Source organism: Artibeus jamaicensis, unplaced genomic scaffold (assembly GCF_021234435.1).
Source record: "Artibeus jamaicensis isolate MK-2021 breed Jamaican fruit bat unplaced genomic scaffold, CSHL_Jam_final contig_414, whole genome shotgun sequence".
Taxonomy (NCBI): Eukaryota; Metazoa; Chordata; class Mammalia; order Chiroptera; family Phyllostomidae; genus Artibeus; species Artibeus jamaicensis.
In genome coordinates this window covers 6,156,532-6,170,025 of record NW_026521822.1, presented here as the reverse complement: position 1 = coordinate 6,170,025, position 13,494 = coordinate 6,156,532, and the positions used below count along the sequence as shown (strand labels likewise).

The 13,494-nt window shown below is 41.9% G+C and overlaps 1 protein-coding gene across 14 annotated transcripts in view; it reads left to right on the top strand.

Moving 5' to 3' along the window:
* The window catches only part of DGKH (diacylglycerol kinase eta), a 215,304-nt gene that overhangs the window by 83,941 nt on the left and 117,869 nt on the right, over nucleotides 1-13,494 (top strand). The window lies entirely within an intron of this gene.

Here is a 13,494-nt window from a genome sequence, read left to right as displayed (position 1 = left end):
TACCTGTTGAAATTCTACCAGTTCTTCAAAGCTTATCTTAGATATCCCATTCCTCTTCTACTCCTCTGATTCAAAGAAACATGATTTGAGTACCTTATCGTTGAGTACTGTGTGTCAGGCTCCTGAGCTGTGCACAGAGATTCAAAGGTGGATGGATGGATAAGTAAATAAATATCACTTCCCTTTAAGATATTCATAGCATAGTTTAGTGAAGTCAGTCTGGGGTTCTTTTTATACCCACACACTCCTTCAGTCCTGTAAGGTACCACCACCCACACTCCCAGTCCCTGCTCTAGGGAGTCACCCCTGCTGAGAGCATTGTGTTGTGTGCATCCCCTAGGCATACAGGGCATGGAAGACAGACAGATAAATGAACAGAGCAGTGCCATGATAGAGGCAAGCACTGGTGGGATGGGGGTGGGGGAGGGAGCAAATGAGTTCAGATTTAGTCTTACTGATTTATGGATGTGGGGGATAACTCATGGTGTTAATATTCTTTCCCCTTCCCCAGTCCCTCCCCAGGGAGAGTTTAGTTCAAGAAGAGGAAAGCCAAGAATAGAATCCTGGGAAAATATTAAAATTTAAGGTTTGACCAATAAAACTGAAAGAGAGCATTCTGAAGTATAGAAGGAGCATCAGGAGGCAATGCTGTTATAAAAGCCGGTGGAACAGTTTCAAGATAGAAGTTGTTTAACATCGAATACCGTGGTGAGGTCAAGTCAAAGAAATAGAAATGGATTGTTGACTTTGTTAGCTTGGATGTCATTTGCTCACAGTGATTTATTTGAATAGTTTCAGTGGAGGGGTGGTATTCATTAGGCTGCACCGAGAATTCAAAATGGGAAGGCAGAGGGATCCAGGGTAGGTTGCATTTGCTAAAAACTTGACTCTTTGAAGGAGAACAAGTATAGCTACAAGATTAGTCAGGCTTGAAGAGAGTGTTTTGGTTTTGTTGTTATTTTGCTTTGTTTTTAAAATGGTTTTTGATTATATATATATGAAGAGAGTAAAGAATTGTTGAAATTGAAAACTGAAGCTTCTGGAGAGAGAGGGAATAATTGATCAAGGATAATTGCTACATGAGCCAAAGAGCAAAGGAACCAGAGCACAGGGTAAGGAGATTAGCACTGAACAGGAGACAGAAAGTTTATGGAAGTAGTCTTACCAAACAAAAAGAGAGAGTTAGTCTGCCTGCCACCACAAAAGCCAAACTCGTGAGACTTGCTGGTGAAACAAGAAAGAGGTTTTATTCAGGTGCTGCGCCATGGGAGAATGGCGGACTATGGTCTAAAATCTCATGACTTCAGCAAAACCATGGGAAAGCCAGTGTCTAGAGTTTCTGCTCCACTCCAAAGCATAGTTCTTTGGAGCCCACAGCGGGCAGCTAAGTGGTTATCCAGGTAGCTTAGCATGTTCCCAGCTGCTGTCCATTTCATGCTCTCTCCTGTCAAGGGCCATGCAGCTGCTTGGACCACAAGGTCACATGCTCCCAGGAGGGAAATCCTAAATGTACTGGCCTGTGCATTTCCAGGTGGGCGAGAGAGGCTCCCTCATGGAGGCCAAGGGCATGTGGCTGCTAAGGCCATGTAGCCCATGGAGAGAACAGGTAAATACACTGTGTGAGTGCAGGTCCTGAGCTTGAGCATTGAGTAAGAGAGAACATTTCTTTGTTCCCAAGGGGCTATGTTAGCTTGTGTGTGTGATGGACCAAGTGCTTTCTCAAAATAACCAATCAACTTCCCAAATTTTTATGTGCTTCAGGGGGGGGTCCACCTCCCATCCAATTCCCTTCTTTTCCCAGGCTAGACTAGCAGGCTTCTGCTGCAGGCCTCCAACATACCTTCTGCACCATTTTGACTTCTGTGGTGTATGTTTCTGCCTTCCCCTGGTCCTACCCCTAGTCTGGTACCAGGGGGCCTGAGGGAAAGGGCTTTTCTCACACTCAGTGTAAGAACTTTCCCCTGTCACCACCCTGGCCGATGGGGGAGACTCCCTGAGCTCCAACAGACCATCCACTGCTAACAGTAGCTGTTGGCAGGAAATATTACCATTTTCTCAGTGAAGTTGAAGACAAGGTCATGTGCTCTGAGTTTAGGAGAATTTAGAATAGCTTCTGCAGAAAATAAGAATTGAAACTGAATTGGGACCTGTGGAAGATTTACTAGGTGGTAGATAGTGTCGTAGTGTCTACCAAAGAAAGATTGGAAATCAAATTTAATAGTGTTCTTAATTCTTAGGGCTACAACATTTTGTCAAGATGGGTCTAGAGAACAACTAAAATGATCCAGGGTTGATTATTTATAGCTAGGGTCCCCAACCCCCAGGCCACAGACTGGTACCACCAGTTCAAGGTCTTTTAGGAAATGGGCTACATAGCAGAAGTCGAGCAAGGGAAGATTCTCTCATCTTAATGCCTAAGTTCGGCCTTCTGTCCCTCCCCCCAGTCCCTACCCTGTCTTTGAAAAAACTGTCTTCCGTGAAACTGGTCCCTGGTACCAAAAAGGTTGGGAACCACTGATTAGGGAATGTTGGCCAGAAAGATAGAGGGGTTGTTGTGTATTCAGAGGTTTAATAACTCATCTTTCTTCCCCCTCTGAGTTTTCTCATATTTTGAGAATGAAACACAGGTGCTAAGGGACAGCTTATTAATAGCTTAACAGGATCCAATAACCACTAAATACAGAGATTCTAATAAATTATTGAAGACCTAAAGCCAAAATGTTCCTTATTCTTCTTTTTTCCCTAGTGAAGGTGGTGTAGGGTGATAAAGCAATCAGGTTTACAACTTTGCTTCTCTGAGGAACGAACAATAGTCCTCTCCTTTCTATGGGAACTCATAAAAGGTGGAGATAACTTCTGGCCAAGATAGAAATGTAGGTAGATATACTTTGCCTCCTCCCACAACCACGAGAAGGACAACAACAAATTTTTTTAAAAAGTAACCAGAACTGCCAGAAAATTGAACTGTATGGAAGTCTGACAACCACAGGGTTAAAGAAGAAACATTCATCCAGACTGGTAGGAGGGATGGAGACAGGCAGCTGGAGTGGAGAGGACACTTGCCAAGGTGGCAACTGGAGGACCAGGGCAGGGGAGGCATCTGTGGGAGGACTAGTTATTCCCACTATTTGCGTGTAGATAAACTGGGAGGAACAACTGAGAGTAACCGTGCAACCCAGGATTTCAGCTCAGGGAAATAGAGCCTCAAAACCTCTGGCTATAAAAAAATCTGTGGGGGTTACAGTGGTGGGAGAAACTCCCAGCCTCACAGGAGAGTTCATTGGAGAGACCCACAGGGTCCTAGAACATACACAAACCCACCCACCTGGAATCATTACTAGAAGGGCCCAATTTGCTTGTGGGTAGTGGGGGAAGTGAATGAAAGCTGGTGGAGAGCCTAGCAAGTGGCATTGTTCCCTGTTGAACCCCTCCCTAACATATAGTGCTACAAAATAGTGATGAAGGTTGCCCAGACCTGGCATATATGTAAGGCTTCACCTCTTACAATGTAACAGGTGCACCAAGATAAGAAATGGCCCAAATGAAGAATAGATCAAAACTCCAGAAAAAGTACAACACAGTGATGAAGAGATAGCTAACCTATCAGATGCAGAATTCAAAACATTGGTTATCAGGATGCTCACAGAAATGGCTGATTATGGTTGCAAAGTAGAGGAAAAAGTGAAGACAATGCAAAGTGAAATAAAGAAAAAGACTGAAATAAAGAAAAATAAACAGGGAACCAACAGTGAAAGGAAGGAAACTGGGAATCAAATCAATGGTTTGGACCAGAAGGAAGAAATAAACATTCAATCAGAACAAAATGGAGAAAGAAGAATTCAAAAAAAATGAGAGGCTTGGGAACCTCCAGGACAACTTTAAACATTCCAACATCCAAATCCTAGGGGTGCCAGATAAAGAGTTAGAGCAAGAAATTGAAAACTTATTTGAAAAAATAATGAAGGAGAATTTCCCCAATCTGGCAAAGGAAATAGACTTCCGAGAAGCTCAGAGAGTCCCAAAGAAGTTGGATCAAAGGAAGCACGCACGAAGGCACATCATAATTACATTCCCCTTAAAAGTAGCAAGAGAAAAGGAGACAGTTACTTATAAAGGAGTGGCCATAAAGACAATCTGCTGGTTTCTCCAAAGAAACCTTAGAGGCAAGAAGGGGCTGGAAAGAAGTGTTCCAAGTCATGAAATCCAAAGACCTACATCCAAGATTACTCTATCCTGCAATGTTACCAGTTAGAATGGGAGGGCAGATAAAGTGCTTCCCAGATAAGGTCAAATTCAAGGAATTCATCATCACAAAGGCCTTATTATATGAAATGTTAAAGGGACTTACCTAAGAAAAAGAAGATAAAAAAAGATGAACAGTGAAAGGACAGCAAACTCACAGTTATCAACAACCACACCTAAAAGAAAAGCAAACTAAAAGGACAGCTAGATCAGGAGGGGAACCACAGAAATGAAGATCACATGGAGGGTTAGCAACAGGGGAGTGGGAGGAGGAGAAGCATAGATGGTAGGTAGAAAATAGACAGGGGGCAGGACAAGAATAGTATGGGAAATGTAGAATCTAAAGAACTTGTGACACATGGACATAAACGTAAAGGGGGAATGATGGGGGAGGGGTGTGCAGGGCGGAGGGGAATAAAGGGAGAGAATGGGACAACTGTAATGGCATAATCAGTAAGATATATTTTTAAAAATCACCTAGGTAAATAAGGCATCTACTTTATACGATAATAGTTATTGTGTGCCTCTTCTTAAATGCTTTATAACTAATAACATTTAATTCTCTATATCAACTCTATAAAGTAGGATCATGTCCCTCATTTCTAGGAATCTGAAAGGGAGGTTAACAACTAATAGGTATAATTAGCTGGAATCCGAACCCCATCTGGGTCATCTGGCCTCACTGTACTCTTGACCGATCTTCTATCCTTCTTTGTTGTGAAGTTTTAAATGAGTGTGGTTCAGATAGTGTTCCTCTAATTATTTTTTACATGTTGAGTTGTCTTTTCTACTTCAATTCTGTTATGGAGTCTCACATTACAGTTACTGAACCCAAACAGCGAAGGGGGTCCTGTTGTTTATTGCTTACCAGGTAAATCTCCAAAGATGGAGTTAAGTGGAAAAGAATCTTTTATTTAATGACAAGTTTTGGCCTAAAATATCTGGATAACAAAAATAAGGGGAAAGAAAAACTTGGAGTATGACATCAAAAATAGTCTCATTATAACTACTACATAGGTTCAAGAACTGAAAGTTATACAAGAAGAAAAATCTGTTCACAGTGCAATTATCACCAAGGTCGTTGGAAATAACAGCAAGTTCTGCTTCAAAGCTTGTTCCCTCCAAGACATGCAGAGAAAAATCATTCTGCCACCCTCTGCCAGTTCAGTTCACAGTTGTGCCAAGAACCTCTTCTGTCACTCAAAGTGTCATAAACATAGGTGGCTTAGCTGGTGTTCGTTCACTGTCTATCCTCAGGCATCTTTTGGAGTCTGTGCCCCCAGCCTTCCACCCCTCCACTCAAATCCCTCACTGGCCACTATTGGCAGGCCTGCTGGCGACCTGTTTCAAAAGTCCTCTCCCAGAATTCCAGGTACACCCAAAGCCAATGAGAGTGTGTTCGGCCTTCCAACCATTGAGGGCCATTGTCAGCCATGTTTGCTGTTGCCCCTCTTCTGGCTGCCATGTTCAGAAAGGGGGCAAAGTCTCCAGTCACACATCCACAGCTCAAACCCCTGTGCATTTTCCAGGGGGTGTGTCCCCTGTTACATTACCAGAATCTTACTTTACACTTGTTGGTCATACTACAAACCTAGAATTTTTACGTTATATTTTGGGTACATTCGAAATTGAAATGATGGTTGAAGAAATCACAGAGGAAGGTAATCAATATTATGAAAAGATCTGGGAATTATGGGATTGGCAGACACTAAAGGGCACTTTTTGTTTTAAAGATTTGATAAATTGCGACATGTTTGTTAAATACTTGAGGGATTATTATGTAAAAGAGGTTAGTAGACTGGTTTTGTGTTACTACGGTGTGTAGGACATAGACCTGTGATTGAACTCACGGAGGTTCAATTTTAGCTCTAGGCTGAAGAGAACTTTCTAACTTGAGTCATCTGAGAGTACAAGTCCCTTGTGAGGTCATGGTTCCACTCAGTGTTAGAACTCTCTGGTCATCATTGTGAACTGAAAAGGGCCTTTAAGCAGAGAGTTCTCACAGCAGACTGATGGAGAGTGCTGAAATGAATTACTCAAGGTTGGATGGCTAGTAGCTATTCACAGCTAGTCCAGAATTTGTGGCTCACAGCTCTTTGGGAGTTTGCAAGAGGGCATGGATTTAGAGATTTCTGGGCATTGTGCTGGACCGTTTAAACATACTGTCTCATTATGGCATACAGCAAGAGCTAAGTGATCATCCTTTAAGAATGTTGCTGGAGAGATATTTGCATGACATGTGTATATGGGAGAGGGAAGGGGAAATGGTGGAGACTGAAATTTCCTTGGAGGCACAAAAATGGTCTTCTTCACCACTGAATGCCCAAGGCTAATACAGGGCCTGGCACAGTGGGGAAACACAATGAATACTTGTTGAATGAATGAAAAAATGTGTCTTGTTGAATGAATGAATCAATGATATTTATAAACTCTAGTTTGTCTTTGGGAGAAAAATGTAATTTCAAGTGTTAACTTAGAAAAGAGTTTTCCAGTCCTTCTCCCATAATGTTGAATTGTAAAATACCACAATTACTTGTATTCTTAGCACAGTCTTTATATCATGACCCAGACTGGTTTTATGTAAAAAATAAGTATTATAAACATGACTCTTGCCTATTATTAATCATTGCATTGGTCCACATAACTACTAGATGCCTAATAGTGTAAAAACCAATATTTTTTACATCCAGTTAAAATATTTTATAGTACTCTAAAATGATACCACATTAATGCAATTTGAGTGATTTGTTTGCTTTCTAAAGTTGAGATATATATATATATATATATATATATATATATATATATAGCTTTTTACTACAAAAGCTGGTAATTTATAAGTTAAGCTCAAAATTTGTACTTTTTCTATAAATTAGATACTAGTTTTAAAAATAAAATATCTGATCATCGTTTCTGTGGGTATTTCAAATTTTATGTTTTCATTTAGTGATATGTTATCTTTTCTAAGAGTATAACCCAGAAAAATACCTCTTAAAGCTATTATGAAATTTCACAGACTGAAATCTTTGACAGTAATAAAACAATGGTCCTTTTTTACCTAAACTTAAATCTTGGTATGAACATAAGAAATAGGTGGGAAAACTGTGCCTTTGTCTCTGCCTTCATGGATAGTCTTCCATAAATCTTTCATGTGGGCCTTCAAGTAGTCAACAACCAGTGACCATGTCCTTGGGTATTCTGGCAACTTGGGAACTCTGGTAACTGGGCTGGTTTGCCTATAATCAGACCTTGGGAGTCCTAGCACGTAGGTCATTTCCATCAAAGGGTCTCTTATGGTGTGAATAGACACTATCAATAGTTTTGGGAAAAGGATTTATCATCTAAAGAACTGTGTGTCTGGTTGCCCAGGCAGGGTGCCATATGAAGTAGCTGTGTTTGGCATCAGTACTTTCCCCTTGTCTGTCCTGGTCTTGCTGCAGATTCATGACTCAGGAGTAACATGGTCTTCCTGTTCAGTAACCTTCAATCTGCTGCTTCTAGTACTTTTTGGATACCACAGGCTAATGCAGAGCAGCCCACTCACTTCTGGGACTGCCCTTAGATATTCATTCATTCACATAGGAAATATTTATTGAGAGCTTGCTACATGGATCAGTCATTGCTGTTTGCTAGGTTCTGGATATGCAGTGGTAAATATCAGTAAAAAGAATTGACCACTGAATAACAATTTTTTTTTAAGTTTTAAAGCCTCTGTGGATAGGTCCTTTTCTTTAAAATATGTGCCCTGGAATAGGATTATTGGGACACAAAAAAATAAGAACTGGTAATGTAAAAAATACAGTAAAAAGTAAATTAAAAAAATAAGGAATTGCTACTAAGTGAGAATGGGAAACTGTCCCATCACATAGGAAAGAGAGGGGACTACATGCCCCCTAGAACTTGAGGCCCATACCATTCTGGATTCCACACACAGAATCTTCCACAAATGTTTCATCTGCTTTCTCCACAAACATACCCCATATGCCAGTATTTCTGAGGCCAAAATATAACGATTATGTAGAATTGCTTATCTCTGAGACTAGATTCCAGTGTTTTATGGAACTCAATCTCTAGGAGGACTTTAGCCTAAGACACCTTGTGGATGACCATCCAGATACACAGTCTGTTCTGTTTTAACCTTGTGTCATGGAAGAGTGACCTTCATAGTGTTGCTTCTGTACTGTAGCTGCCACTAAAGGGCAATATGCTTCACAGCCTCTGTTCTGGGGACTAGTTATAAATCTGATTTTTACTCATATGCTCCATGCATTGCTAGGCCTGTCACAGCTCTAGCTAAATGGTCCTGAGCTGATGGTGTCACTGTCACCATGAGCCTAAAGACAGCAGTTGTAGCTGTGTGTAATTGAACTTCTAGATTCCATCTTTTATCCTGAGAGATTTTCCATGAAAATTTGCAAAGATTGGTCGTGTTTTGAACTAGCAGCCCCAGTTCCATCAACCATTCAGTTATGCAGAGGCTTCTAAGCTGTGTGAACTGCCATGAAAGGTATATTAATTGCTCTATTTATGCCTTTTTTGAGGAAGGGCTATTGGATTTACTTGGACTTCTGGTCTTTTACATGGCTAACGTGCTTAGTTGAAGGTTCTTTAGTTCGATATTTATTTAGATGAGCCTTGACTTTTGATACACATTTGTGGTACAGAAAAATCCTCAAAACCTGTGAAAGATGGCATTTTGTCTCCTTGAAGGTACCTGGAATATGGGGCCTATATGGGAAAACAAATTACTGGCAATAAAAAATGTCTTTTTTAAAAACACTGATTAAGTATTAAAATATCAGCTAAAGGGGGCCTCAAGGTCTGTGGCCATCTGACTAGAGCACGATACCCTAAGGATTTTAGTATCTCGTGAGTTCTGTACTGGCTAGCCTAATGGACTCTTATTTTCTAAGAAGTTTCATGTTCCAGATTCTCTCGGGAAGCCAGACTATTTGGTGCCTTTTAGGAAATACAGAGTGGTGGACAGCTATTGCATCCACTATTGTGTTCAAACTGCCTAGAAAGTCTCAGAGATATTTAACATCCTGTGCTTTATGAGTGATCCAAGTTTGCTGGCATCTTGAATCACCTTGACAAAGCACAGGTGATGTGCACTCAAATATGGGCACTTCTTTCATCACACCTGTTGTTATGGATGACTCCAGAATCAGGCTTGCCATTCAGTAAGAAATGCTCTAAAAATGAGAACACATTATTACACCTATCAGATTTTTTTTGCTTCATTTTAAAACATAATACGTCAATCTCTTATTTTTAAAAAATCAGGAACTTTGGTCACGATAGATGGAAGCATATGTAAACATGGCTTACCTCCTTGCACACCACATCAAAATTACAACTAAACTCGAGAACAATCAAATCAAGTTGAACAGAAGTTCAATTATTATGGAACTGCAGAAACCACATCATCAACACTGGTAGGAGGGGGCAGAGATGCCGAACAAGCTGGTCTCACACCCATGTGTGGTGGGTAAAAATTTGAGAAGGATGTCTCATGAGTGAGGAGTCATAGCCCCACATCAGGTAACCCATCTTGGGGTTCCAATGCCAGAAAGATAAGTCCCCATAACCCCTGGCTGCAAAACCCAGGGGGATTGAGTCAGTGGAAGAAACTTCTGGATTCCCAAGCAGTTTCTCTGCAAGAATTCACACCCAAATTTACTCTGACTCACTCCCTCTGAGCTCCAGCACCAGGGTAGCAGCTTGAAAGGCACAGGGCTGAACTGAAATATCTGATATTACAGCAAGAGCTGGGGACAGTTTTCTTCCAGAAAGAAAGGTGGGCAGAGGCCATTTTCCCTTTTCTGAATCCTCCCCCTGTAGAGCCACAAAGACAGTAGGAAGGTGCCATATCTGAGACTCAACAGGGCTAAAACTTTGCCCTCCCTGAAGATCCCCTGAGGCTCTGTCCCACCCAACGTAAGGGCCCACCCTTGCTGTTAACAGTGGCTTTTAACAGCCATATGATGGCTGCTCTCAGTTTAGGCTTCACAACTTCTTAAATCCTCTCAAGCAAACAACAGCCAGCAAAGTGAGCTCCAATTGAGCCTTTGCCCCCATAGGGGACAGTGTGGCCACAGGCTTGGTAGTAGCAGCAGAGTGCTTAGATTTACAGCTTGGCTTTGCATGAGAACCTCCAAGTCCAGCACCTCTACCAGCCACCTGCAGGTTGCTATATAGCTCATGCAGGCTGACTCCAGGCAGGCACAGGTAGTGGCTGACCTTGGCCTGCACCACCTGGGAAGCCCCAGAGCCTGCACACCCAGTGGACAGATACAGACCACGTCGGAGCACCACCACCCTGCCCCTACACAGCTGATCCTCCATGGATGGTGAGGTTGATGAGGTTGGCGGTCAGTGGACACAGCCAGTCCTTGCAGCTGACTGGCCTGGGTAAATCTCGCTCATTGGTCTTGAAACAACAATCAAGGCTCAACTACAAGAGGAAGTTGTACTCAGCCCACACAAAAGGCCTACCTCGGGTACTCAGCTTGGGTGACAGGGGAGGCTGTGCCACTGGACCCTATGGGACACTTAGTACATTAAGCTACACAGCCAAGTCATGGAGTCATAGCAGCTCTATGTAATACATAGAAACAAACACAGGGAGGCTGCCAAAACGAGGAGACAAAGAAACAGGGCCTGGACAAAAGGACAGATCAAAACTCCAGAAGAAGACCTAAAAAAAATGGAGATGAGCAATCAAGCAGATACAGTTTTTAAAACATGCTTATAAGGATGTGCAAGGAACTTAGTGAGGACTTCAACAGCATAAAAAAGATCCAGGCACAAGCAAAGGACTAATTGAAATAAAAAGAATAATTTACAGGGAAACGACAGTAGAGTGGAGGAAGCCAAAAATCATGAAATCGATTACATAGAACACAAAGAAGCAAAAAAAAAAAAAAAAAACAAAAAACAAAAGAAAAAAGAAAAACCAATCAGAACAACAGGAAGAAAAAACAATTTTAAAAAAGGATAGTGAGAACACAGCCAAGATGGAGGCATAGGTGGAAATACTGTACCTCCACACACAACCAAATTTGAGGACAACAAAGATTTAGAAACAAAAATGCAACCAAAACAGACAGAAAATTGAACTGTACCAAAGTCTGACAACGACAAACCATTCATCCAGACCTGTAAGAGGGGTGGAGTCAGCAGCCGGGGGAAAGGACTCCTGGCAGGAAAAGGCGCTGGTTAGCCAACCAGGCACAGGGATGAGATGAGCAGACCCAGTGAGGCACTCAGGGTGGCTGGCTGACCATGGACACACATTCGCACTCAGATAAACCAGGCAGGTTTAAAAATGGTCAGTGAGACAGCGCAACCCAGGGTCCCAGCGATGGGAAATAAAGCTAAAAGCACCAATTGGAAAACTTTTGGGGGTTAAGGTGCCGTGAGAGGCTCCCAGCCTCACGGGAGAGTTTGTTGGGGAGACCCACAGGGTCCTAGGATGTACATGAGCCCACACACCCAGCAACCAGCACCAGAAGGGCCCAATATGCTTGTGGGAAGTGGCATAGGGGACCAAAATCCAAGAGAGAGCAGAACAAACACCATTGCTTCCATCTGACCCCGCCCTCAGTCACAACCCAATGACTGAGTAGACCCGCCCTGGTGAATATACAAGCCTCTGCCCCTCGTACGTGACAGGCGCAAACAAACTGAAATATTGTGGCTCAAGCAGAAGAACAGCTCAAATCCCCAGAGCCAATACTTCTAAGTGACAAAGAGATAGCCAACCTATCGGATGCACAGTTCAAAACACTGGTGATCAGATGATTACAGAACTAGTTGATTTTAGTTGCAAATTAGATGAAAAGGTGAAGGCTACACTAAATAAAATGAAGCAAAATGCACAGGGTACCAATAGTGATGGAAACAACTGGGACTCAGATCAGTAGAGTGGACCAGAAGGAAGAAAGAAACAACCAAACAGAAAAAGAATAATGGAAGAAGAATTCATAAAAATGAGGAGAGGCTTAGGAACCTCCAGGACATCTTTCAGTGTTCCAACATCCAAATTATAGGGGTATCAGAAGGGGAAGAAGAACAGCAACATGTGGGAAACTTATCTGAACAAATAATAAAGGAGAATTTTCTCAATGTGGCAAAGGAAATAGACTTCCAGGAAATCCAGGAAGCTCAGAGACCCCAAAGAAGGTGGTCCCAAGGAAGCACACTCCAAGGCACATCATAATTACATTAGCTAAGATGAAAATGAAGGAGAGAATCCTAGAAGCAGCAAGAGATAAGGGGACAGTCACCTACACAGGAGTTCCCATTAGACTGTCAGCTGATTTCTCAAAAGAGACCTTACAGGCAAGAAGGGGCTGGAAAGAGGTATTCCAAGACATGAAAGGCAAGGACCTACATCCAAGATTGCTCTATCCAGCAAAGCTTTCATTTAGAATGAAAGGGCAGATAAAGTGCTGCTCAGATAAGATCAAGTTCAAGGAGTTCATCATCACCAAGCCCTTATTATATGAAACGTTAAAGGGACTTATCGAAGAAAAAGAGGATAAAAATATGAACAGTAAAATGACAACAAATTCACCGTTATTAACAACCACACCTAAAACAAAAGCAAACTAAGTGGACAGCTAGATAAGGAGCAGAACCATAGAAATGCAGATCATATGGAGGGTTAGCAACAGGGGAGTGGGAGGAGGAGAGGTGAGGAAATGATACAGAGAATAAGTAGCATAGATGGTAGGTAGAAAATAGGGGGAGGGCAAGAATAGTATGGGAAATTTAGAAGCTAAAGAACTTGTGACACATGGACATGAACTGAAGGTGAGGAATGTTGGGGGATAGGGTGTCCAGGATAGAGGGGAATGAGGGGGGAAAATGGGACAACTGTAATGGAATAATCAATAAATTTTTTTTTTTAAAAGGAGGATAGTGTAAGCTACCTCTGGGACAACCTCAAGAGGTCTAATGTTCATATGAACAAGAAATTGGAAATTTATTTGAAAATATAATTAAAACATCCTTAATGTGGTGAAGGAGATAGACATGGAAGTCCAGGAAGCACAGACAATCCCAAACAAGATGGGTGCAAAGAGGCCCACTCCAAGACACATCATAATTAAAAAGCTAAAGTTTAAAAGCAGTGAGAGAAAAGCAGTTATCTACAGAATAGTTGCCGTAAGGTTGTCAGCTAATTTCTCAAAAGAAACTTCACAAGATAGATGGGACTGTCAAGAAATATTTAAAGTCATGAAAGCA